This window comes from Piliocolobus tephrosceles, chromosome 4, assembly GCF_002776525.5.
Source record: "Piliocolobus tephrosceles isolate RC106 chromosome 4, ASM277652v3, whole genome shotgun sequence".
In the NCBI taxonomy this organism is placed as follows: domain Eukaryota; kingdom Metazoa; phylum Chordata; class Mammalia; order Primates; family Cercopithecidae; genus Piliocolobus; species Piliocolobus tephrosceles.
In genome coordinates, this window is record NC_045437.1 from 74392714 (window position 1) to 74413113 (window position 20400).

The following is a 20400-nucleotide window of genomic DNA, read 5'->3' on the forward strand; positions in this document are numbered from 1 at the left end:
AGGGCCTAATGACACAAGGGCCTCATTGAAAAGTTTTCCCTTCCTTGGTCAATTAATTGTAGCCAAGTTTCTAGTTCTCAGGCTCAAAATCTGTGGGCCCACCATAAAAGGACTCATGACTTAAGGGCAGAATAACATTGACTAATGAGGCTGATATATACTAGTCGAATGCCAATTTTTAAAAATACAATGAGCATTGTATTTTTAAATACAATTTAAAAATTATGGCTCATGACTGTAATCCCAGTACTTTGGGAGGCCGAGGCGAGTGGATCACCTTAGGTCCGGAGTTCAAGACCAGCCTGGTCAACATGGTGAAACCTCGTCTCTACTAAAAGCATAAAAATTAGCTGGGCATGGTGGTGCACGCCTGTAATCCCGGCTACTGGGGAGGCTAAGGCAGGAGAATCGCTTGAACCTGGGAGGCAGAGGTTGCACTGAGCCAAGATCATGTCACTGCACTATAGACTAGGTGGCAGAGTGAGATTCCATCTAAAAACAAACAAAAAAAAACAAGAGAGAGAATCATAATACCATCACTACAAAAGTGTTTTCCATTAGGCTAGCCCATTCTCTTATGATAGACAGACCTGTATAAAAAACTACAGCCTTACCAGAAAGTTGACTGGTGAGCATGGAACCAGAAAAAAGAGAATTAGATAAACGGAATGCTTCATAACTAGATTTTGGTCTTTCCTAGAGCATAAGCATTTCAAGAAGGTGTCTCAGAGGCACTTTGATTTTGTTAACTGTTTTATATGCTTGGAATCTGTGTAAGATTGCTTTTGGCAGAAAAAAAGTTCCATTGTTAAAAAGTAACGTTCAGTAACTACAAATTTACATGAAGGAGACAGGATGATCTCACAAATAATAAAAAGTACACTCAGAATTCCTGTCCCCTGGACAGCACTTAGATGGGCAAAGCAAACCTTTACCCTGTGATTTTCCTTATTCTGTCATTCCACTATTGACCAATCTTCCTTCATATTAGTTAACACATTCTCTTTGTGAAAATGGTAATACATCAGTTAATAGTCTAGTAATATAAGACTAGGACCCATTCTCTTTTTAAGATATTTTGTGTTTCTTTATTATGAGTTATCAAGTGTTGAGTTTATTTTATCCTGAGATTAAATATTATTTTTAGTTGCTTGGATGATATTTTAATGTATCCCTAAGTTTTTTTTTTTTTTTTTTTTTTTTTTTGAGACGGAGTCTCGCTCTGTCGCCCAGGCTGGAGTGCAGTGGCCTGATCTCAGCTCACTGCAAGCTCTGCCTCCCGGGTTCACGCCATTCTCCTGCCTCAGCCTCCCGAGTAGCTGGGACTACAGGCGCCCGCCAACACGCCCGGCTAATTTTTTGTATTTTAGTAGAGGCAGGGTTTCACCGTGTTAGCCAGGATGGTCTCGATCTCCTGACCTCGTGATCCGCCCGTCTCGGCCTCCCAAAGTGCTGGGATTACAGGCTTGAGCCACCGCGCCCGGCCCTCCCTAAGTTTTATAAATGTTTCCAGTCAGAATGATTAAACTGAAATAATTTTTGATTTTTTAAAAAAGGAAAGCTCTGAAGCTTGGATATTCTGAAAGACTCTATTCTTAAGACTCATTCAGCTTAGATGTTGTATTGGATGGAACAATGTTACCCAAAATTCATGTCAACCCAGAATCTCAGAATGTGATCTTCTTTGGAAATTTCGATTTTGTAGATATAGTTATGATGGGGTCATAATGAATTGGGGTAGGCCATAAAATCCAAGGACTGGTGTCTTTATTAGGGAAGACACAAAAGGTAGAAGGCCACATGAAGACAAAGAGATCGGAGTTATGCTGCCACAAACCAAGGAATACCAAACATCGCTGCCAACCATTTCAAGCCAAAGAGGCAAAGAAGGATTCTTCCCTAAGCCTCTGGAGGGAGAATGGCCCTGCTGACACCTTAATTTCGAACTTCTAGTCTCTAGAAATGTGAAAATAAATTTTAGTTGTCTTTATGCCACCCAGTTTGTGGTAATTTGGTTATGGCAGTCCTAAGTAATTGAAACAGATGCTAATGCAAGCTCAAAAAAATTTTTTTTTTTTTTTAGAAATACATGGGAACATCAGCATTTTAAAGGACTTCAAGTGATCTATTGTTACTAGGATGGCACAAGAACATAAATCTTCCAGTTTCAATTCTTGGAACCTTTCCACTATATCATATTCTCACATCCATCCATCCACCCACCCATCCATCCAATATTTACCAAATGCTAGTGATATGCCAACCAGTGGGCAACTAACAAAATAACAACTATCCTCTCTCTCATGGTGATTTTGGTCTAGTCTCACTAAATAGGTTATGAAATAGGTTATGGAAGTTTTTCTATGTTAATACATAAAACTCTTCATCTGAGATTTTTAATAACAATACAGTGTTTCATTGATTGCATGTGACATACTTTAAGCAATATCCTCCTTTTGAACATTTATTTCCATTTTGTCATTATAATAATAATTGAGATGAATATCACTGTACATACATGTATGCCCTTGCCTGCAAATTTCCTTTAGATGAAAATCTTAGCATGGTATTTTGAGGTCACATTTTACTTAGTGACATATACTGACAAATTGCCTTCTACAAATGTCCTATCAATTGACATATTCACCAACAGTGAGACGCAAGGCCATTTCTCTCACCAACATTTAATACTGGTGTTTTCATCTATGCCCATTTTATAGGTGACTAATAATATTACCACAGGCTTATTTGCATTTCTTTGATTATTAATGAGGTATAGTGACTGTCTAGAGCTAAACTGCCTAAATTTGAATCCTAGTTCCACTGGTTCAAAGTGACTTAACCTCATGGTGCCTCAGTTTCCTCAACTGTAAAGCAAGGATAATAATAGTATCTACCATATGAGTTGTTGGGAAAATTAAATTGTCTAATACCTATAAAGTGCTCACAACCATGCCAATACACAGTGCTACTATTAATATTTTAAGTGTCATCCAATCCTATTTTTTCTTTGCGAGTGAATTTCCTGATTATATTCTTTCCCATTTTTATGTTACAGTGTTCATCACTTTCTTACTAATGTGTAAGAGCTCTCTCTATACTCCATATCTCTATCCTTTATCTGTTGTATAGATAGTAAATACTTTCCCCAGTGTGTAATTTATATTTCCATGTTGATTTTTCTTCCTTTTTCCCCATTTTTGCTATTTCCCTAGAAAAACTTTATTTTATCTATACAATCACCTATCAATCTTATCTTTATGGCATCTAGGTTTTATGTAGATAAGGACTTTCCAAAAAGTAAAATACTTTAATTTAATGAAAGAGTTAACAGTTTAAAAGGAGAAAATTCCAAAAGATATGAGAGGCAATTTCTAGTAGAGTTTCACTGATTTAATATTCAGGGTGAGCGTTACTAACTGTTAAGGAAATAAATTTGGGTGTAAGCTACACTATCCCGGTCTCCACAGCCTGGGCGTTTGGGGAAACTAACGTCTCTCTGGGACACTGCTTTGCTTAATGGATGGAGTGAAATAAAAAAATGTATTAAGGGTATTTTTGATGTCATTATCTGGTATCAAAAAATGGAAATATCTTCCCAATAAGTAATCTGAAACACTCCTGAAAACATTTCTAGAGCTGTAGCTTCTCTACAGAGTGACTACAGGTTTCCAGTTTCAGAATTTCTCTCAATCTTAAAACATTTTCTGTATAAACAAATGGGTATCTGGGTCCTATGAAATCATACACAGGCATTACCTCATCTTACTGCACTTTGCTGATGTTGGATTTTTGTTTTTTTCTTTCATTTTTTCTTTTTAAGAAATTGAAGGTTCGTGGTAATCGTGTGTCAAACAAGTCTGTCAGTGCCTTTTTTCCAAAAGTATGTGCTCACTTTGTGTCTCTTACATTTTGGTAATTCTTGCAATACTTAACCTTGTTCACTATTATTATATATTTTATGGTAATTTGTGATCACTGACCTTTTATGTTACTATTGTAATTGTTTTATGGTCCCAAACAAACTGTGCCTATATAAGATGGCAAACTCAATCTATGAATGTCTATATTCTGACTGCTCCACTGACTGACTGTTCTCCCATTTCTCTTCCTCTCTTCAGGCCTCTCTACTCCCTGAGACACAATATTAAAATTAAGGGTCAGTTAATAACTCTGTAATGGCCTCTAAGTATTGAAGTGAAAGGAAAAATCACATGTTTCTAACTTTACATCAAAAGTTAGAAATGATTGGCCAAGCACAGTGGTTCATGCCAACAATCCCTGCACTTTAGGAGGCTGAGGCAGGTGGATTGCTGAGGTCAGGAGTTTAAGACCAGCCTGGCCAACGTGGCAAAACCCCGTCTCTACTAAAAATACAAATATTATCCCAACATTGTGGCACATGACTGTAATCCCAGCTACTCAGGAGGCTGAGGCAGGAGAATCACTTGAACCTGGGAGGCAGAGGTTGCAGTGAGCCGAGATCCGGCTATTGCACTCCAGCTTGGGCAACAGAACAAGACTCTATCTCAAGGGGGAAAAAAGAGTTAGAAATTATTATTATTATTTTTTTTTTTTTTTTGAGACGGAGTCTCACTCTGTCCCCCAGGCTGGAGTGCAGTGGCCGGATCTCGGCTCACTGCAAGCTCCGCCTCCCGGGTTCACGCCATTCTCCTGCCTCAGCCTCCCGAGTAACTGGGACTACAGGTGCCCACCACCTCGCCCGGCTAGTTTTTTGTATTTTTTAGTAGAGACAGGGTTTCACCGTATCAGCCAGGATGGTCTCGATCTCCTGACCTCGTGATCCGCCCATCTTGGCCTCCCAAAGTGCTGGGATTACAGGCTTGAGCCACCGCGCCCGGCCAAGAGTTAGAAATTATTAAGCTCAGTGGGAAAGGCATGTGGAAAGCCAAGACAGGCCTAAAGCCGTGCCTCTTGTGCCAAACAGTTAACCAAGTTGTAAATGCAAAGGAAAACTTCTTGAAGGAAATTAAGAGTAGCCTCCAGTGAACACATGAATGATAATAAAGCAAAACTGCCTTCTTGCTGATACAGAGAAAGTTTTAGTTCTCCGGATACATCAAACCAGCCACAACACTGCCTTAAACCAAAGCTGAATCCAGAGCGAGGCCTTAACTCACAGCAATTCCATGAAGGCTAAAAGACGTAAGGTAGCAGCATAAGAAAAGCTGTGAACTAGCAGTGGTTGGTTCCTGAGGTTTAAGAAAAGAAGACATCTCCATAACATCAAAGTGCAAGGGGAAGCAACAAGTGCTGATGTAGAAGCTACAGCAAGTTATCCAGATGATCTAGCTAAGATCACTGATGAAGGTGAACCCGGGAGCTGGAGGTAGCAGTGCGCCGAGATCGCACCGCCGTGATCGCACCACTGTACTCCAGCCTGGGTGACAGAGCGAGACTCCGTCTCAAAAAAAAAAAACAAAAAAAAAAATCTAGCTGGAAAAAAAAAACAACAACTAGGAAACAACTGCTTGCTTTTCCTCTACAATGCAACCTTCAAATTGTCACTGGAATTCCCTTGCTTTCCAAAAATAATCAAACAGCAACAATCCTTATGGAATTCCAAACTTCTAATAAGGACATTAAAAAAACCTCTGTATGTATTTCTCAGTATACATTTCACACTTTCTATATTCCTGTCACAATGTCCATGCCATGCCCCCAAATATATCCTAGTCATTTCCTAAATGAGCTCTGGAGACTTTTACCTTATTTCTTTTTCTAAGAGGAAATGACTGCCCTTCCCTATCCCTACCTCCTCATATTTACTACTTGCTCTAGACCTAACTCAAATACCATCTCTTCCTGGAAGTCTTTCTCAATTCACCAATCAGTGGAATTTTAATTGTCTTAAAGAGATTACTTCTCCAAATAACTCTGACCTAAATAATTGTATCTTAATATAGATACTATCAAGATACATAGATACTATATAGATACATAGAGCTATATAATGCTTTACAATTGAATTGCTTGCACAAATAGTAACTCAACAGTCATTCTGCCCAGTTGCATTACAAATCATACAGATGATGGGTATTAGAGATCTAGCATTCAGTAACTGAAACAATAGAGCTTAGTTGTGCCTGCTTAAACTAAAGGCATATATGTATACATTGTTTCTGGAATCTAGAAAAGACTTTAGGGAATATAGGAGAATAACATCCCAAAAAGTTTTCTAAAGGATGATAGAGCTTACAATTGAACAGTTTTCCTGTTTGTGTAAACCAAGAATTACAGTGACACCTGAAAAGTTTATGACATAATAAATATTAACTCTCATGTTACTCAAGAGTATTCCAGAAGTCTGTCTTCTAAGTGTGCATGATAATGTTTGTGGATCTTCAGACTGAAATTATGAACCAAAGCTTTTGTTTAAAAAAAAAAAAAAAAGGCAGGCAGCCCACTCTTTACTGAAACGAAAGGCTTGCCTCTCTCTAGTGACTGTTTTCCAGCTATCTTTGGCAAACAGTGCATTATTTAAGTGTTAGCAGTGGGATTATTTTATGTGGTGGGAATTCTAAAGAAAGTACAGTATTCCATAAATCAACTTATATAAGAAGTTACTTATCAACACTCTAAGGTCAAATAAAGTTAAGCCAATGACATGTCATGTAATCTGGATTCTAGTTCCAACTCAACTACTTCGTAATATAATACTGAATAAGCTGCTTAATTTCCCTGTCTCAGGTTCATCCTTTTATAAAATGAGGAGGTTTGACTAGACGATCCCCAGGGTATGTTGCAGCTCAAAAAAATGGAAAGGAAGAAATACATTTTAAATTCATCTTATTAACAGAGGAAATTAAACTATCAGCAGAAACTGATAATTTTTTCCACTTATTTACAAAGCTGATATAGTCTGAAACCGGCCCTAAAACGTTTAAAAGTTGGCTTTTTCAGGTGAATAAATACAGCACTTTAACTATCAATTTCTCTTCACTTTAGATATATCCTTCCTCTTTGGTCGCAAAAGTTGCTGTAAAATCTCGTTTCTTTGTAATTCATAATATAATTCATCCCAGTCTGGTGTTTCATCAATTTAACAGTTCTAATTGCCTTATTATCTGCTCTGGTGCAGTAGTAAAGCCTTTGAACATTTCATTTACCTTACCAACAAGAAAACCCCATATATCTCAGCCTTAAGGATATTACCTCTACCTCTTGGATGAGCAGAGGCATGAAGACTTAAGCTCTCTGGAAAGCCAATCTAATCTATCACTATTTAACTGTTTGTCAATGTTTATGCCTGTCTCAACTCACATTTAATGGGGCTTTTTATTGTTATTTTCCACTATAAAATTTTCAAGACACCTAAATGTCACTAATTCCCTTCTAAATTTAGCATGTATATTGCAGTGTTGCTTACTTGGCAGACTCACTGATATGGTGCAAATGCATGGGTTTTGGCATTGAGAAGATTAACTTGCATATGTTCAAATCTTAGTTCTGACCTTTGCTATACATATGGCCGTAAGTAAGTTACATGCCCCTCTCACCCTCAGTTTCCCCATGTAAAACAGGAAGACTAATATTCAACATCATGGTGAATATAAAGTAAGTATAGTTCCTGGTCCAGTGCTGCATACAGAACAAGCAGTCAGTAACATTTAGTCATGCACATGGCCTACCCACTAGGCTATGATTCTGCTTGTTGAACTAGTCAGTTTGAAAATAGATTCAAGTCATCAGCTACTACTTTTTCTTTTTTGAGACGGAGTCTCGCTCTCTCACCCAGGTTGGAGTGTGGTGGTGCGATCTCGGCTCACCACGACCTCCGCCTCTGGAGTTCAAGAGATTCTCATGCTTTAGCCTTCCAAGTAGCTGGGATTACAGGGATCTGCCACCATACCTGGCTAATTTTTGTATTTTTAGTAGACACAGCATTTCACCATGTTGGCCAGGCTGGTCTCAAACTCCTGACCTCAGGTGATCCGCCCGCCTCAGCTTCCCAAAGTGCTGGGATTACAGGTGTGAGCCACTGCACCTGACCTCAAGTCACCAGCTACTTCTACAGAACTGTTTCCAAACTGCTGGTTGTAACCCAGTAGGCAGGGTTGTAATCCATGACTCATGAAATCAACCCAGTGGACTGTGATCAGTTTGGTTTGGTTTAAAGGAAGAGAATAGAAATGGAATTAGAAATATCAGAGTGCATCATAAATAGTAAATATAAGAAAAGTTCATTAAACTGTTTCAGTTTTATACATGTATATGTATTAGTGTACTGTGTCATGATGCAAAATAAAATAATATTTCTTACTCTGGGTTGTATCAAGAAAGTCTGAAACATGGCTAGGCATCGTGGCTCACACCTGTAATCCCAGCACTTTGGGAGGCTGAGCCAGGCGGATCACCTGAGGTCAGGAATTTAAGACCAGCCTGGCCAACATGGCGAACCCCCGTCTCTACTAAAAATACAAAAATCAGCCGGGCGTGATGGTGCACACCTGTAATCCCAGCTACTCAGGAGGCTGAGGCAGGAGAGTTGCTTGAATCCAGGAAGCAGAGGTTGTGGTGAGCCAAGATCACACCACTGCACTCCAGCCTGGGCAACAGAGTGAGACACTGTCTCAACAACAGCAGCAGCAACAACAAAAGTTTGAAATATCTTGCTCTACAGAGAAGGCCAATCATCTTTGGCTGGATCCTTCCTCCTCCCTGCCCACTTTCACCAGGCAAATATGCTACTGAGTCCTTAAAAATCAGTTTTTAAACATCAGGAGACCCACTAGCACTGTTCCTCCATATAACAGCTAAATAAAAACTTGACATTTCCTGCGCTGTTAACAAGAACAAGAAGCGGACACAATAATTTGTCCCTTCTTAACTATTCATCAAATCCTAATCTCATATTTTCTTCTTTTGAACCACAGTGGCAAGTAAAAGGCACCCCGGGGGCCTTACCAAAAAAAAAAAAAAAAAAAAAAAAGACACTAAGGAATTCCACAACTAGAGACTCAGTTATCCAAATAAGAATACAACATCAACATTTAAAATGTATTTCACAATTCTTCAGTAAAATAAATATATTTTGGGGAGAATATTCTGTTTTCTAAAAGACAGCCAAATTAAATGTGGGGCTACGGGAGGGCTATTAAGAAGACTTTCCCTAGAAAATGATGTCAAAGTTAGGATATGATGGATGAGTAGGAATGAGCAGGACAGAGATTGGAAAAAGGGTATCTGGCAGGAGTACTAAGCAGGCAGGCAGCATTCTAGGTGCTAAGAACATATAAGACTCCAAAGCAAAAAAGAACTTTAAAATTTGCTTTGAAAATTAAGTAAGGCTGGTTTGTTGAGTGTACAGGAGAAGAGTAGCAAAGGATAATGCTGCACAGGACAGCAGGGTACTAGATTATAACCTTATAAAGTTATACTGAAACAACCGAATTTTTCCTAAATGTATTTGACAGGTATGTGACATCATCATAGTTAACTTTTATAAAGATCACTATAGCTGCAATATGGATAATGTAATAGAGACAGGCAAGTCTAGGCCAGGAAGACAAGGGGAGAGTGGTAGTAATCCAGGAGAGAGATGGTGGTGACCCAGACAAGAGCAGTAGCTATAGGAATTGAGATGTAGGTATTTCAACCCGGGTGAGGGAGCAGGAAGACAAGGAAGCGGGAGAAGCCAAAGATAACTGGGTAGATGGTAGTATGGTAGTACCATTGTCAGAGATAAGGAGCCCAGGAAAAGACTGTGGGAGAGGTAAAATATAAAACTGTTACCTTTTTTATTATGTTGTGTTTAAAGGATATTATGTGATATGAAGGTGAAAATGGCCAAATGTAGCCAGTCCCACAGTTCAAGAGAGTGGTCTGGGCCAAAAACGTAAATGTGGGAGTCATGAGCATACTGATGATAATTGAGGTCATGAGTGGGCAATATTGCTCATTGGAGTGCTTATGGAGTAAAAAAGGGAAAAAAGCCCCAGGTAAAACCCCAGAAAACATTTAAGTAAGGGTAAGCTACACTTGATCAAAAACTACATCTGTCTTATTCATTATTGTATCTCTATCATTCAAACAGTATCTGACATATATTGATGGCTCAATAAATTTTTGTTGCATAAATAACAGAGAAAGGAGTCAAAAATAATGAGAAGGGGGAATAATATAGTGGGAAACCAAAGAATTGAAGTATCACTGTAGCAAGAAAAGAAAATAGGATGAAAGCTTTTTATGAAAGTGGGAAAGCACAACTGTGCAACTGTTACTAAGAAGGCAAGATAAAGACTTTAAAAATTATGGGTGATCTTTTTTTACTGCTACTCCTAGGAAAAGAAATCAGACTACAATGGGTTAAGAAGTGACCAGGAGGTAGGGTTGTGGAGAAGATAATTCCTTTGCCAAGTTTCATTCCAAGAGAAGGAAACAGGATAGAGGTTTTTGGTGGTGTTTCTGTAAGATAAAAGTGACTTCACCGTGCCTGAATGCTATTGAGAAGAAACTGGTAGAGGTTAGAGACACAGGATTAAGAAGAGACAAACACACAGGGCAAAAGGATAGGATTGAGATCACAGAATGTTGGCTTTCAATAAAAGGTTCAGATCTTTGATTCCAAGAGGAGGTAATAAGGATAGTAAGGGTGTGATGCAAGTAATTTGTAGGTTTCACGGTGCATGGGGCACATACAAAGAGCACCTGATCCTACCATTAACCATGGAAGACTTCAAGAAAGAAGAAACAAAAAAAGAAAAAAAATTTAAAAAATTTTTTAAAGTAATGATTAAAAAGAGACCTAAAAGTTAAGGACTAGTGAGTATTATTCAGAGCAGATAGTTAGGAGTATTCTAGTCAGGGAAAACTGCATATTTAATGAAAACCTGAAGGGAGATTTTATATTCAAAAGTTGATATATTTACCAAGTCAACAATAAAGAGTAGGAAAATTGGCTTGAGTCCAGAGTTGGCCCTTGGCTCAATTTCACTTGGGCTGCTGATATAGTTCAGGGAGAACTACCCTGAGCTACTCTAAATATCCCAATCAGAGTACTCTCTCTACTATTTGAGGAGAAGAATATTTGAAAAACTGTGATCACTGATTCAACAGCCAGTCATCTATTTAGGAGTCAAATGCTTCATGAATAACTACTAAGTTCAAAGCATGATTCTTCATTCTGGAGACTGCACAGAGAATAAGGCATGTTTTATCACTCTTAAGGAACTCAACCCTTTAATGGGAAAAATCAGTGAAATGTTACCTGAGGCCCACAGGCTAAAGCAAATAAAGGTTGAGTATCCTTTATCCACAGTGCTTGGGACCAGAAGTGTTTCTGATTTTGGATTTCGGAATACTGGCATTATATAGTACTTAGCAGTTAAGCATCCCTAATCCAAACATCCTAATTCCTCCCATGAGTATTTCCTTTGAGTGTCACGTGGGCACTCAGAAAGGTTTCAGATTTGGGGGCGTTTCAGATTTTCAGATAAGGAATATTCAACCTGTAACAAGTAGTCCTTCTTTTTGCACCTGACTCCCTCATTAATTTTGTCTCTTCCTCATCCCTCCCCTTCTTCCCCCAACATTTACTGGCCATAAAATAAAAAAATAGAAAATTTTAAATATTTTTCTACTAACTGAATGCTGTTTCAATAGTTCTAAGATCTCTAATTAAAATTAGGTAAAGTCAACATTTTTTATTGTAGAGAAAAGAAAAAACGAATTACAATTGTAGAAGGCCCTCGACGTTTTCCTGTATGTCAATGGCCTGAAAGAGTAATGACATTTGAAGACTTAACTTTCAGTAAATATACCAAAATGTTCAGGTAATATAATTTTAATTTTCCTGAAATACAATTCCAAAGGCTATATGAGCTGTGAAGATGGTACTCAAGAACAAGTCATCAATATGGTGAATGAGTCTGATAACTATCCAACACTTGATCTCAATGTAGCTTTTCTGTTCTTTGTTTTGTCCTTATGTTTGGTATTACTCTAGTTAATGAATTAAAACACAAACAAAAAACAATATTGTTTCTTTGAGGGAAAAAAACCCAAAAATGGAGGTCAATTGCTACTGTTAGTAATAATAGTAAGTAAAGGGATCTAAGAAAATCATTGTTTCCAAGTCTGGGGATTAGAAAAGATCTCTGAACACATCCCTCAACAAGATAGAAATTATCTATTGTATCTGACCCAGTCCCATGCCATCTTCTACAATATGCCGAGCAAGAGCCAGAAAATTCTTAATATGACTAAAATCTGGAATCAGAAATTCTTAAAGATTTGATAATCAACTACAAAAGCTAAGGCATTTTATCAAACCATTAGACTCAAAACACCGGTTAGGAGAAATAAATGCCAGTGTCATAAATTACTGCCTTACTAATGGATAGCATATAGTGGTTAGAAGTATGGACTAAGATACCTAAATTCTAGATTGTAGGACATATTTTGCTACTTAATAAATGTGTGCCCTTTGAAAGTCACTTAATCTGTATGTTAGTCAATCCCTGGAGAAACAGACATTAAGATGAGACTAAACTTGGCAAGGATTTTATCTGGGCAAATATCCATGAGAACAGAAAATGAAGAGGAAGCTAGAGAAGGCTAGAAGAGTCATCAAACTACAATGCAATTGACCCTGGGTGCAGACAGGAGTGGGGAAAGGTTAGGAAGAAGCAACCTAGACTTCCCTGCAGTTGAAGGAAGGTTCAGCAAGAGCACTGGGAATCCTACGGTTAAAGTCTGCCGTCAGGGAAATCCCATGTCTCCCAGGAGAAGGCCTCAGTATCCCTGCTGTACCCAGTCTCTGGCTGGCAGCAGCTCATGGGGTGCAGGGCCTTGGGACAAATGTAGTAACGGATTTCACAATCTAGTAGCTGGGGCCCTTAGTTAATTATGTTCCCTTTATATGGAGGTCTTCAAATTTCATTCTCATGACCACCACAACCTCTTCTCGAAGTTTTCACATCTATAAATTCCCTATTTTTGTCCTTCCTACTTCACAAAGTTGTGCCAAGCACCATCGTAGGCATTAGGCATATAATGGTAAATAAGACAGATGTGGTCTCTGCCTTTAAGGAACTTACACTCTAGTGGAAGATCCAAAGAGGCAATTAAATACTGTGTGGACCATCCAGATTGTTACTCACTTGCAAACCTCTGATGGTGCCCTAATACTTATAGAAAAAAAAATCTATACTTATTAATAGTATGACATACACAACTGAGTCCCAATTTATCAGCTTTATGTCTTACTAACTTCCCAACTCCACAGACCCTAAACGCTCCAGCCATCACATACATGTTATTGCCTCCCAAATGTAACATACTGATTCACACCCTCCATGCCCTCATACCTATGGTTCTATCTAAAACATGACCTCTATTCAATCTCAAGATCCCACTCACATGTCACCTGTGATAAGCCTTCCCTAATCCTAGAATAGTAGTTCTCAACAGGGGTAGTTTTGACAGTTTCTAGAGACAATCTTGCTTGTCACAACTGTGTGTAGTGAGGGTTCTACTACCATCTAGTGGGTAGACATCAGGGATGCTGCTAAATACCCCAATGGAAAGGACAGCCTTCCCTGCCCCCAACAAAGTATTAGCCCAAAATACCAAAAGTGCCAAGTTTGAAAAACTGCCATAGAGGAAGTTTGTCATAACCTCCTCTGACCTCATAAAGCATTCTGTCCTTAACTACAGGACTTCTTTCTCTGAGTTTCCAGAAAACGGGATGTCTTATTTACCTTTTGTTTGTTTGTTTGTTTGTTTTTTGAGACAGAGAGTCGCTCTGTCACCAGGCTGGAGGGCAGTGGCTCAATCTCAGCTTACTGCAACCTTCACCTCCTGGGTTCAAGTGATTCTCCTGCCTCAGCCCCCCAAGTAGCTGGGATTACAGGCGTCCACCACTACATCCGGCTAATTTTTTTATTTTTAGTAGAGATGGTGTTTCACCATGTTGGCCAGGCTAGTCTTGAACTCCTGCTCTTAAGTGATCTGCCCACTTCGGCCTCCCAAAATGCTGGGATTATAGGCGTGAGCTACTACGACCAGCCTCTTATTCACCTTTCCACATCCACATTTATACGAGTTTCCTCTCATATAAATTTGTCAAAGTATAAAAAGGTATAGCCAGTACGCTGGTGTCACTCAATAGGTGCTCTCATCCTGGCTCTATCACTTCCCAGCTGTGTATCTTTGGGTACCTCACTTAAACTCAATTTCTTCATCTGTAAAATGTGGCTCATTGCAACTACTTCACATTAAGTATTGTGAAGGTTAAATGACATATACACGAAGCGCCTAGCTAATGTACATATGGCACACAGTGAAAGTTCAATAAATATCAACTAATGTTGCTGTTCCCACGCCTTTTTAAGTTGCCAAAACAAGCAAAAGAAAGAAAAAGCTGGGGGCACGAGGTAGAGAAGGGAGATTTTAGAAGCAGAAAACATTAGTATTCAATAAATCAAGTATAAAAGTAATGTTACCTTACTTTTATAATTATAAAAGAATTGCCTTTCTTATTTCAGCATTTTTCTCATCACTCATTAGTTTCAAGGCAGTATTTTGTAAATATATTATTTGCAATTCAAAGAAATGCTGTAACACTTATTTGTAATTCAAAGTACTGTCTGGGCCACTAAAATTAGTCACAACTTTAGTTTTTCTTAGTAACAATGTATTATAAGTATCACTAATTTCACAACTTTATCATAATATAAGGAAGAAACTAGTCTGAATTTTCACAATGAGTATAAACCTGAATATCTGATATTAAGGAATGTTAAGCTAGGGTGTATCATGTATTACGTGTTAAACAGCACTTATGAATGCTCTTTCAGCTAAGAATTGGTGATGGTATAGGGGGCCAATTTTGGCAAAAACTGAGTAACAAATTTCTGGTGAACAGTGGTCAATATTTAATATAATGCTTTATACATAGTAGATATTCGATAAATACCTGTTGAAATAAATCCAGTGAAGAAATTCTCAGGCTTAGGAAAATTTATCATAGTCTAGATTGGCAGTAACATTAGTAGCTGACAGGGAATGTACTAGTTATCATTTCACATGTTCACTCACCAAAATTGTTCAACTCTGTTTATTGGAAAAGATTTTTCCCTTGTGAAGAAAGTCAGGGACTTTTAATTGGTTACTATGGTAGTAGTAACCATTTACAAATGTACCATCTGGACCACAGATTAAGTACTGTGCTTATTTTTAAAGAATTACCAAAGCCCCAAATTTTTGGTAAAGTCTTAATTTATCTAAATCATATACATCATAATATTAATCAATCCAACCAACATTTTCTTCAACATTTACTTATATCATGCAGTTTCCTCAAGATAAAATTGTTTTAAAAACCAAGCCAAATTTCTAATAGCTTTATATTTGAAATTACTATGAAAACATAAAACAGCAAAAACTAAAAGACCAAAGTCTTTTACAGCACTTCTCTAAAGTGCTATAAAAGTAATGCACCTAAATAAAAATTTAAGCTATTACTCTAACGTGGAGGGAGTCAGCATTAAAAGTTTACTTACATTTTTAAGAAAATTACACTTTTAAAATCCTCTTTCCTCATACATACATACACTTACCAGCCAAATCTCTAAAAATTAAATTTATTTCAGGAAAACAACCAATACTTATAATTTCATAGATGATAGTACTAAAAAACCTGGGAAAATTCTGGTCTTACTATGTGATTGAAAAAAATCAGATCTAAGAACTACTACCTTCTCTACATAAAACATTGTCTTTGTCAGTGAAAAATAATAGCATTTATTCATTTCATATAACTTCTACAAAAATTTTAATTACAAGAATCAAAATGTAATATAAAATATTTATTAAATTAAGAACTCTTTTTTTTAAAGACCACATGAAATCTAAACTTTTAGAGCAGTTAGCATTCCTAAAAAATATTCTGGAAAATGTACCGTGCTATAAGAATCAGATATGGCAAGTGTCTATAACAGTTCACTAATGTACCAAAAGCTTAGAAAACAAATATAGAAGTGTTAGTCTTTCTTTAAAAGAGTAATGTCTATTAACAGCTTAAAACAGGGCACAGCAGGGGGTTAATATGTTGTTGTCTGAATCACTTTCATCACTTTAAGTACCTATTAGTTCTTATTAGCAATGTGCTAGCAAGGTGCTATTGGTCTTTTAAAGTTTTTTCTGCTGCTTCTTATTCTATTTGGTTAGATACTTTGGCAATAATGTTTGAAACATGAAGTTTAGATTTGTATTTTTGTTTAGAGATTTTTGAATTTTGGATTTGTATTAAAAAATGTTTTCTCCTTTTAAGACTACATTCAGAAGGAAACTTGTTCAGCATATCTGTATGATTAATTTGTTTTCATTTTATAATTTTCAAAAATATTCAACATAGTCTCCAAAATTTCTCCAAAGGGGAGACATCAAGATGATCTTCTCAGAAACGAAAGCAATTCATATGCAAAGCCTCTTGAGATCACTAATGCAGAACTGTTTACCAAGCTAACTTAGTTTCTAGCATAACAAATGGTTATTCTTCAGCTATCACAAAATTATTTAAAAACTGAAATTCAAATGATAAAACTGAAAAAAATCAGGACTAAACGTTAAATAAAATCTAAGACTTAAAAAAATTTCAACAAAAAAGCCATTATGAGGAATCCATATCTGTGAATTAACTGTAATGTAGTAATATGGAATGTTTCCTGTTACAGTTCTGGCTCTACCACTAATTAGCTGGTTCATCCTGAGCAAACTAATTACCACCTACTTCTCTTTCTATTTCTGTGTGTTTGTAGAGAGAGAAATATGGGGGGGGGGGGGGGGGGGGGAATAGGGGGGGGTGAAAGACTCAAAGACAGAAAATGAGAATATCTAAGCATCTCTAAGGGGTACTCCATCAGCTCTACGATTTAGGTTTTTTTTTTCTTTTTTTTTTTTTAAGATTTTCTCCTTTTAGAACTATATTCAAAGTGAAATTAATTTAAATGGGGAAGCATCTCTGCAGACCTAATTTGTTCTTATCTTAAAATTTGCAACGATGTAAAAAGTACTTTACTAAAACAGCTGAACACACTTGGGCATTTCTACTTCTTACACAGTTGACCCTTGAACAATGGAAAGGGATTAGAAATGCTGACCTTCCTCATGGTTGAAAATCTGCATAAAACTTTTGACTCCTCAAAAACTTTACTGACAACCTACTGTGAACCAGAAGCCTTACCAATAACAAACAATTAACACATATTTGTACGTTATATGTATTACATGCTGTATTCTTACAATAAAGTAAGCTGGAGAAAAAATATTAAGACAATCATAAGGAAGAGAAAATACATTTAAAATATTGTACTGTGTTTACCAACAGCTTAAGTTTACATTGCCTGTTTACAAGACGAACCCTCTGCCTGAAATGGTGGCAACTGCAGTCACAGACCTCAATCTACAGGTACATACCAAGCAATTCAACTTTTTCTTGTAATATCATGACTTTTCTCTGCTTCTTTGGAGTACTCCCAGCATCGCTAGTGGGTCCCATGGTATTATTCAAGATTTACATTCAAGGTTTACATTATTGCACTAAACACAATGAAAAATACATGAGAACCACGAGAGATCACTTTTTACTGTTAAAACACAATTTACTGAAGAGATGAACTGTTCACAAGGAGGCCATCAGTGTCACACGGAGTGAGCCACAACAGCAACAAGAGGTGGCTACAAAATTATTACAGTAGTACAGTATGGACTACAATTATTTTACGTTTAATAATTTAATACTGCATCTTTACATTTGTTTACATTTCTCAACCACTATGCATGTTATGTGTATGTTTTGATAAATTTTAACTTTTTGTAATACATGTGTACATATTTTATGGTAGCAAATGATAAAATGGACTAGTATCTACACATGTTTCATGTATTTATGACATACCTAACTTTGTCTTAATTTCTCTGATATTTCAACTGACTTACAGTCTTTAATTCTTTCCAGACCAAAAGGCCATGTTAACAAAATACTGTATTAAATCATTAGTAGAACTATAAATAGTAAATAGAGCTCTTTAAGGCCAACTTGCCAATATCTCCCAATATGTAAAATACACATAGTACACTTTAAGCTGGCAATTGCACTTACAGGAATTTATTCTACAGATAAATCTGCCAATATGTAAAACAACAAACAAGGAAATTCACTGTAGCATTTTCCAAAACAGTGAAACCTTGGAAACAATATAAAGGTCCATCAATAGAAGACTAGTGTTTTTTAAATGTGGTACGTCCATTCCGAATACTTCGCAGTCTCTACATGTTCTAATGTTAAGTGCAAAAAATGCAACGTACAAAAGTGTCTAGAAAGTATACTACCATTTGCATTTGAAGATATATATGTAAACACTTGTGCATGCACAGAACATTTCCAGAAAAGATGCACCAAAAAATGAATAATGATGTTGGCTCCAGGAGGGTTTCCCAGCTGAGTGGCTGGTGGACAGGGATTTCTGTTTCTGTTTCACTGTATACTTCTTTGTATCTTTGCAAATTTGTGTATATACACACACACATATATGTGCCATGTATGGTACATATATGACACACATATATATCCTATTCAAAAAACTACTCTAAAATATTTTAAAATATATTAAATTTTAAAGGGACATAAGGAGTAAGACACTGTTTCTGTCCTCAAGGAACCTGAAATGTCACAAAGTAAATTCATTCATTTTACAATATTTACCAAGATCTCTTTTTGTGCCAGGCCTCTGGGGATGTGTTCCTGACTCATGAAGTTTATACCAGTGGAGATTAATGTACAATATTATGGTGGCTAAAAAAGGTCTAGTCCAAGTGTAGCAGGACAAGCAGCAGACAAAACTCCTCAGACACCAAGTTACAGAAGGAAGGGGTTTATTCGGCCAGAGGCATCGGCAAGACTTCAGTCTCAAGAGCCGAGCTCCCCAAGTAAGCAATTCCTGTCCCTTTTAAGGGCTCACAACTCTAAGGGGGTGCGTGTGAGAGGGTCGTGACTGATTGAGCAAGCAGGGGGTATGTGACTGGGGGCTGCATGCACCAGTAATTAGATCGGAACAAAACAAGAGAGGGATTTTCACAGTGCATTTCTATACAATGTCTGTAATCTATAGATAACAGAACCAGTTAGGTCTTTAACTACCAGGCCCAGGGTGCGGCACCGGGCTGTCTGCCTGTGGATTTCATTTCTACCTTTTAGTTTTTACTTCTTCCTTCTTTGGAGGCAGAAATTGGGCATAAGACAATATGAGGGGTGGTCTCCTCCCTTACAAGTAAAGCAAGAATCAGAGAGCAGACTTCTGATAATCTCAGTTTTCACATCACTATCCAGAAGTAAGTAAAACTAGTCGGAGTTCACCTAAAATAATTAGTAGTAGCATAAGAAGTGACAGACATAAGTAGAAGCTATTGAAAAGAAAAAATAGTAAGAGGCACATTTGGCTGACAATATCACATCTGTGAATTCAAAATATCAGAGACAAGTCTCCGTCAATTTGGAAAGTGTATTTTGCCACGATTAAAGACACACCCATGAAACAGATGCAGGAGGTCCTGAGGACAGGTGGTTTGGGTACAGCTTGCTTTTGTACATTTTAGGGAGACAGAACACATTAGTCAACGCATGTAAAATTTACATTGGTTTGATATAGGGTGAGACAACTCAAAGGCAAGGCGCTTCAAGGTGATTGGTAGATTTAAATATATTCTGATTGGCAACTGGTTGAAAGAGTTATTATCAGTAGAAAGGAATGTCTGGGTTAAGATAAGGTGTTGTGAAGACCAAGGTTTTGTCGTGCAGATAAGGCCTCCAGGTAGCAGGCTTCAGAGGAAATAGACTGTAATTGTCTCTTATCACACTTAAGATCTGTTGATGTTAATGCTGGAGGGGTATAATGAGGCCTGTCTGCCTCCCAGTTCCCCTCATGGCCTGACCAGTCTTTCAGGTTAAATTTTAGAGTGCCCTGGCTGAGAAGGGAGTCCATTAAGACGGGTGGGGCGGGGGGGGGTTCCAATTTTATTTTTGGTTTACATTCTCCCCGGAGGAGATGTGGCCAGAGGCAACATCAATGGCCACCAAATCTTAATTTTGTCCCACAGCATTGTAACTGCCCATTTCACCTTGCCCGCTGCCTAAACAGAGCCAATTCATCAAGACAGGAGAACTGCAATAGAGAAAGAGTAATTCAAAATGCTCATCATCACTCGCCATCAGAGAAATGCAAATCAAAACCACAATGAGATACCATCTCACACCAGTTAGAATGGCAATCATTAAAAAATCAGAAAACAACAGGTGTTGGAGAGGATGTGGAGAAATAGGAACACTTTTACACTGTTGGTGGGATTGTAAACTAGTTCAACCATTATGGAAAACAG

At 37.5% G+C, this 20400-nt stretch overlaps 1 protein-coding gene across 1 annotated transcript in view; it reads right to left on the reverse strand.

Moving 5' to 3' along the window:
• TBCA (tubulin folding cofactor A) overlaps window positions 1-20400 on the reverse strand; it is an 87209-nt gene that overhangs the window by 37549 nt on the left and 29260 nt on the right. The window lies entirely within an intron of this gene.